Source organism: Cervus canadensis, chromosome 2, assembly GCF_019320065.1.
Source record: "Cervus canadensis isolate Bull #8, Minnesota chromosome 2, ASM1932006v1, whole genome shotgun sequence".
Lineage (NCBI taxonomy): Eukaryota > Metazoa > Chordata > Mammalia > Artiodactyla > Cervidae > Cervus > Cervus canadensis.
Window position 1 is genome coordinate 4,830,205 of NC_057387.1, and position 7,940 is coordinate 4,838,144.

Sequence of the window (7,940 nt, forward strand, 5' to 3'; positions counted from 1 at the left end):
GCACAAAGCAATTCTGAGAGAAGTAGATTCTGTTTAATCTCTTGTAACTGGTACTCAGTAGAGCCTACTGAATATCTTTTCAATAACCATATCTGTGATTGTTGTTTCTATATAAGTTTATTCCAGTTTATAAATTTATGGCCTGTTCTACCTCAGTAAAATGGTACAGAGAGGCTACAAATTGAATGATAATAGTTTGGATAGAAAGAGTCAAAAAGACTCTGAAGATGAAAGATATTTTTTTGAGTGATAAGTTTTTTGAGAGCTAATGGAGATTCCCAAGTAGCAGTAGTAGTAAAGAACCTACCTGCCAATGCAGGAGACATAAGAAATGCAGGTCTGATCCCTGGGTTGGGAAGATCCCCTGGAGGAGGGCATAGCAATCCACTCCAGTATTCATGCCTGGAGAATCACATGGACAGAGGAGCCTGGTGGGCTGCTCTCCACTGGATCACAGAGTCAGACACAATTGAAGCAACTGAGCATGCATGCAAGCATTAATGAGAATAATGTGTTTGCTTGGCTTATAGTATATGGAAATGGGAGTAGGAGGAAGAGTTCTCCCTCTAAGAGCATCAAATGCACTATGCCCATTTTTTTCTGATGAGGAAAATGAATTCCAAAGGGGTTAGATTACTTTTTCAAAACCAATCGTAGCAGCATGAAACCAGAAATCAAATTTCTAAGTTCTCTTTTTATAAATATTGTTTGAGTACATAATGCTGCTCTTCTAATTCACACTGTATGAGGCCATAAAGTTTTTCTGATATTTTATCTAAATATGGAATCAAGTATGTTACTTAACCAGAAGATGACATCAACAGGGCAGATGGAGAAAGAGCCTCAAACAAATGCAGAAAGTCTTAAAATATCTTAGGAATCATGTTGACAATTTCTCCCAAGCAAGAATTCTAGCTGCAGCATTCATTACGCACTTGAACACACATAGCCTACTCTTGGATCTCCTGAACGTATTGTCTTTCACATTTACTCCTTGCAAGTTTTAACTACTTCACTTGTTAAACAAGGGCAATAATATTCACCCTGGTCACTTAATCTATACTTGTGAATTTTCTTAAAAAAAAAAAAAAAAAAAGTCTGACTAATGTAAATACAATCCAGAATAGCTACAGAAAGATATTTTTGAGGGCCTCATCATACAAAAAGGTGACTGCAAGAAAAATCTCTGAATATGTCCAGAACCCTACTCATTGTTAATTTCAATTCCATGAAAACACTGCTTTAAATAAATCTGTATGTATATGTCCTCCTAAACTCAGTCCTTGGAATGGGGCTTTTGTTCACTCTAGAGCATATGCTTACTCTCCATCACTTACATTTTCTGATTTGTTCCTTTGCTGTTAATGCACAGGATCCCAAGTATAGATGTTTCTTCTCTGTTCTTGAAGAAGGCTTACAAGAGAGTTTCAAAGAAGTGGAGAACGGTATATATTCTTGCCCTGAAATGGCTGTTGAGTAATCCAGTAAACTCTTTGTATGTTTGATTGTGGCATTGCCAGAAAATTTCTGCCACTTATTATAAAGTCCATTTGTGTGGATGAGGCAATTGATGCTATGAGAGCCTCACTGACTAGCTCACTGCTGGTAAGTTGGGGAACGAGGATCAGAGCTTGCGTTTGTCACATTCCAGCCTCTGCTCTTTTCAGGGAATCACGCAGTTCCAAAAAGGAAAGAGAATAAACCCTGAGCAAAACCAAGGCTAACAGCCAACTGGGAGAAGAAATAGAGTTCTAACATTTTATAAGACTACTTAAGTTCTGTAGTTAAAAAGGAAAAAGAGATGAAGAAGTAATTTTATGGAGTTTAGGAAGAGAGGAAACAGTTTATGGATCTCTTAGCTTGAGGACTTGAAGAGTTGTTAGTAAGTTTTATTATTTTAATTTGAGAATGAATCAGCAGCGCCTTGGGCAACACAGCCGTCACTTTCGGCAAGAGAACAACAACAGACCAGATTCAGCAGAGAACTCGGGGAAAGTGTAGTTTGTTCCTTTTCTCTTGATAAGTCCCCTTCTGCTCCCCCATATCCTACACACTTCAGCCCCCTGGAAGGATTATATTTTTAAGGAATAAGGGACTGACTCTGTAAATTGATTCTGTGCACTACTGGAAGCTGTAAGAACAAAGTTGCTTTACTAGCCATACCCTTTGCTGTTAATTTAGACTCCTTTTATCATTGGAATAGATATTATTTGAGATCACAATAACTTAATGATCTCTGATGTAGATGAACACAAACAGTAAAATAGGTTGTTCTCCTCCTGTTTCTTCATTTTATTATTTCCCTTTATTGTTGAATAATATTTTGCCACATTACAGCGTGCTCTCACATTAGAGTTTCCAGATAGTGCATCAGTTCAGTTCAGTCACTCGGTTGTGTCCGACTCTGCAACCCCATGAACCGCAGCATGCCAGGCCTCCCTGTCCATCACCAACACCCGGAGTTGACCCAAACCCATGTCCATCAAGTCGGTGATGCCATCCAACCATCTCATCCTCTGTCGTCCCCTTCTCCTCCCGTCTTCAATCTTTCCCAGCATCAGGGTCTTTTCAAATGAGTCAGCTCTTCACATCAGGTGGCCAAAGTATTGGAGTTTCAGCCTCAGCATCAGTCCTTCCAATGAACACCCAGGACTGATCTCTTTCAGGATGGACTGGTTGGATCTCCTTGCAGTCCAAGGGACTCTCAAGAGTCTTCTCCAACACTACAGTTCAAAAGCATGAGTTCTTCGATGCTCAGCTTTCTTTATAGTCCAACTCTCACATCCATACATGACTACTGGGAAAATCATAGCCTTGACCAGATGGACCTTTGTTGGCAAAGTAATGTCTCTGCTTTTTAATATGCTATCTAAGTTGGTCATAACTTTCCTTCCAAGGAGTAAGCGTCTTTTAATTTCATGGCTGCAATCACCATCTGCAGTGATTTTGGAGCCCCCAAAAAATAAGGTCAGCCACTGTTTCCACTGTTTCCCCATCTATTTGCCATGAAGTGATGGGACCAGATGCCATGATCTTAGTTTTCTGAATGTTGAGCTTTAAGCCAACTTTTTCCGTCTCCTCCTTCACTTTCATCAAGAGGCTCCTTAGTTCTTCACTTTCTGCCAGAAGGGTTAGTGCATGGAAAGTATGGAAACATTTTTGCTGTTTTTCTGAAATTCAAACTTAACAATGTCCTACATTTTATGTGGCAATGATCTCTTATATCCATTTTCTCACTTGAGGTCCAGACAATTTTTAATGTGGAATTATTATAATTTTCTAATGAATAAAGTGATATTCAAGCCCTTTTCCAAAGTTCTTCCAGGTCTTCGGCTCTACGGTGGTGCATGTTATCACTACCTATATAAGTCTGGAGTAGTTCAGCAGGCCAGGGGTGAGAGACAGAGAGAGAATATGAGTATAATGAATAAGTGGAAGAAATCTCAGATCCTGGACATCTTAGCAGTAGGTATGGGATGAAAATTCCAAAGAAACATGTTAAGAATGGATTTGATTTAGGTGAGATTAATAATTGAGGCATCCTTTTAGTGAGCAGTCATGATGGCAGGAATTTCCCTGATGGGAGTGGCCAAAGGAAACCTAGGTGTTTAGAAAAAATGATCAGAGTACCCTGGATAATTGCAGGTAGAGGAAGAAAAAGAGGTCAGTGTCTAACACAGTGATGGCACAGATTGAAGAACAATTGTCCTGGATTTAAGAGGATCAATGAAGAGAAAGGACAGCCATTCAGGGAAAAAAGAACAATAAGGGAAGTTTGATTTTCTCTTTTCAACAAAACCTCCAACTAGATTTAAAAATTAAATTTAAAAAAAAATGCAAAATAGAAGAAAAATTAACACACATTTATTTGTGCTCTTCAGAGAAACAAAACCCAGAAGATACATATCTAAATATAATCATATAATTTATTAATATATTTATATAAGAAAAGGTATTTATTATAAGGATTTGGCTCACACGATTGTGGAAGTTAACAAGTCTTAAGATCTGTAGTCAGCAAGCTGGAGGCCCAGGAGAACTGATGTTATAGTTCCAAACCAAGTCTCAGTATGAAGGTAGGAGAATACCCATATTCCAGCTTGAAGACAGGCAGAAAGATATGATTCTTTCCTACTCAGGCCTTAATGTGCTTCTGGTGTGCAACTGATTAGATGTGGCCCACCCACACCAAGAAGGGCAATCTATTCAGTCTACTGCATTAAATGTTAATCTCATCTAGAAACACCCTCATAGGCACACCCAGAATAATGTTTGACCAAATATCTGGACTTCCTGTCACTCAGTCAACTTGACATGTAAAATTATATTAAACTGACTTGAAATGGCCACTTTTTTTTTATTTCACTTTATTTTTTTTCTATTATTTTTCAAATTCTTTTCCTATTTAGGTCATTACAGATTAAGTAGAATTCCCTATGGTATACAGCAGGGCCTTGTTGGTTATATATTTTAAATATAGCAGTGTATACATGTTAAATTCAAACTCCTAATCTATCCCTCCCCCTACCCTTTCTTCCTGGTAACCATAAATTCATTCTCTAAGTCTTTGAGTCTGTTTCTGTTTTGTAGATAAGTTCATTTGTATCTTTTTTTTTTTTTTCAACATTCTGCATATAAGGGATACCATATAATATTCGTCTTTCTCTGGTTGATTTACCTCATGCACTGTGATAATCTCCAGATCCATCCATGTTGCTGCAAATAGCATTATTTCATTCTTTTTATGGTTGAGTAATATTCCATTGTATATATGTACCACATTTAAACCATTCACCTGCTGATGGATATTTTTGTTCCTTCCATGTCTTGATTACTATAAACAGATCTGCAAAGAACTTTGGGGTGTATTTATCCTTTCGAACCATGTTTTTCTCTGGCTATATACCCAGGAGTGGGATTGCCAGGCCAGGGATTTAAACTCAGAGGAAACTATTTCAACCACAAAAACATAAGTTTTCCATATCTTAAAAAATCATAAATAAATCTGAGAATCAGTTGTTAAATGAAAGCAATTACAATACATATAGCAAGGCATAAGTTATCTTTATTATATAAATTTTACAGAACATTAGGAAAAAAGCAGGTATCTCAATAGAAAGAAAAGGGGAGGAAAAGGACAGAGTTAATTTATAGAAAAATAAATATAATGCCCGTTAACATATTTAAGTATACTAGAAATCAATGAAATAGGAGTTAAAATTTTTTCACTTGTTAATTTGGCAAAGTTTAATAGAATAATTATTAGTGCTAGTGAGACTGTAGTGTCCATTTGTGGCAATTAATTTTGTACAATCTCTTGAATTAATAGTTTGCCATTTTACAGAGGCTCAAAAATTCATAACTGTGATCTAGGAATTATTTCTAAGAGGATAATTATCAATTAAAATTTAAATTTTTGTAAAAGATATTCATGGAATGTTCATAGAAGCATTTAAAATAAACAACCTAGGTATCTTACAGTATGGGATCAATTAAGTCAGTCAGTTGCATCTAGAGAAGATAGTATGAGACAACTCTTAAATGTTGTATTTTGGTGAATATTTACTGAATGGGAAAATTTTCCAGAGTTCCAGTGGGAAAATAAAGAGAAAAAAAATGATATTTTTGAAATAGAAATAGCAATTAAAAGACCCTTACTAAAACAATATTGAGTTTATGAGCTATTTGAATATCCACTCATATATTCTATAGACTCATTTGTATATTAATTTTGGTAATCATACATTTAATAATTTGAAATAAATTATTTAATAAAGTACAACATGTATACTTAAAAGTGAACAAATCAAAAATAAACACTTGGGCAAAATTTTACAGATTTGAACATGTTCTTACAGTCACCCCCAGGATCAAGAAATAGCAAAAAATTAGCATTTACCTGGTAGCTGTCCTCACTTCTATTACAACTGCTTACTTTTACCTGATTTTGAACTTTCTGTAAATAGACCATACAGTATTGTGGTATTGTGTATGGCTCCCTTTGCTCAGTTTTATGGTTGTGAATTTCCTTCTTCTTGTGTGTAACAGTATTTTGTTTGTTTTTTCATTCTTGTATAATGTTCCATTGCATAAATATACCACTACTAAATTTATATAAATATACCAATATTAATTTATGTTCTATTACTGGTAGAAATTTGAGTTACATATTTCTATATGTTGGGTGGATGAACATAAATATGCAATACTGTTTGTCATATATTAATATCTTGGAGTATGAGGATATTATTCTAATCATATATGAAGTATGATTGTATTGTAGCCATTTGTGTGTTTAGCTTTATTAGATACTTCCAAGCTGTTTTCCAAGGTAGTCAGACCAATTTATGCAAATCTCTATCATGTATGAGATTTCTAGTTGTTCCACATTTCAGCATTGCCAGATTTTTTTTTGTTGTTTTTTTTAATTAAAGCCTTTCTGCTGTGGACTGAGTTCACTGTGATTTTAATTTGCATTTCCGTGATGTTTACTGAGATCAAGCAATTTTTCAAATACTATTGAGTGCTTGGATATTATTTATTGAAACTCTGTACTTCTGTTGATTAATAGGAGTCTTTTACTTATACGGGTTATGAGTCTTATTCTGAGCATATCTATGAGCCTCCACTATGGCTCAGCAGTAAAGAATCCACCTGCAATGCAAGAGACGTGGTAGATATGGGTTCCATCCCTGAGTCAGGAAGATCCCCTGGAGGAAGAAATAGCAATGTACTCCAGTATTCTAGCCAGGAAAATACCATGGACAGAGAAGCCTGGTGGGCTACAGTGCATGGGGTCGCAGAGTCAGACATTACTGAGCACAGTGCATGGCATAGCACAGGGCAGATATCTTCTTCTGATAGGTTGTTTGCCTCTTCACTCTGTTAACACATTACTGACTGGGGCATTTTTGTAGAAACAAATGCCTGGGGCTATAATAAACATCCAATTAATAATGTGTTAATGGTATCTCTCTCTCTTTTTTTTTAATGTAGTAAGGAATCTTAACATGAGACCTACCCTCTTAACAAACTTTTAAGCATGCAGTACAGCATTGTTGGGCTTCCCTTGTGGCTCAGCTGGTAAAGAATCTGCCCACAAGGCGGGAGACCTGGGTTCAATCCTACGTTGGGAAGATCACCTAGAAAAGGGAAAGGCTACCCACTCCAGTATTCTGGCCTGGAGAATTCACAGCATTGTTAACTATTACCACTATAAGCAGATCTCTAGAATGCATTCATATTACATTGCTGTTCACTCAGTCATGTCCAACTCTTTGTGATCCTGTGGACTGTAGCATGCCAGGCTTCCCTGTCCTTCACCATCTCCTGGAGTTTGCTCAAACTCATGTCCATTGAGTCAGTGATGCCATCCAACCATCTCTTTCTCTGTCATCCTCTTCTCCTCCTGCCTTCAATCTTCCCCAACATCAGGATCTTTTCTAATGAGTCAGCTCTTTGCCTCAGGTAGCCAAGTATTGGAGTTTCAGCTTCAGCATCAGTCCTTTCAAGGAATACTCAGGATTGATTTCCTTTAGGATTAACTGATTTGATCTCATTGCAGTCCAAGGAACTCTTAAGAGTCTTCTCCAATGCCACAATTCAAAATCATCAGTCCTTCGGTACTCAGCCTCCTTTATGGTCCAATGCTCACATCCATACATGACTACTGGAAAAGTGATACCTTTGGCTATATGGATCTTTGTCGGCAAAGTAGTGTCTCTGCTTTTTAATATGCTGTCTAAGTTTGTCATAGCTTCACCCCAATGTTCATCGCAGCACTGTTTATAATAGTCAGGACATGGAAGCAACCTAGATGCCCATCAAAGAGCAAGTGTCCTTTAATTTCATGGCTGCAGTCACCATCTGCAGTGATTTTGGAACCCCCCAAAATAAAGTCTGTCACTGTTCCCATTATTTCCCCATCTACTTGCCATGAA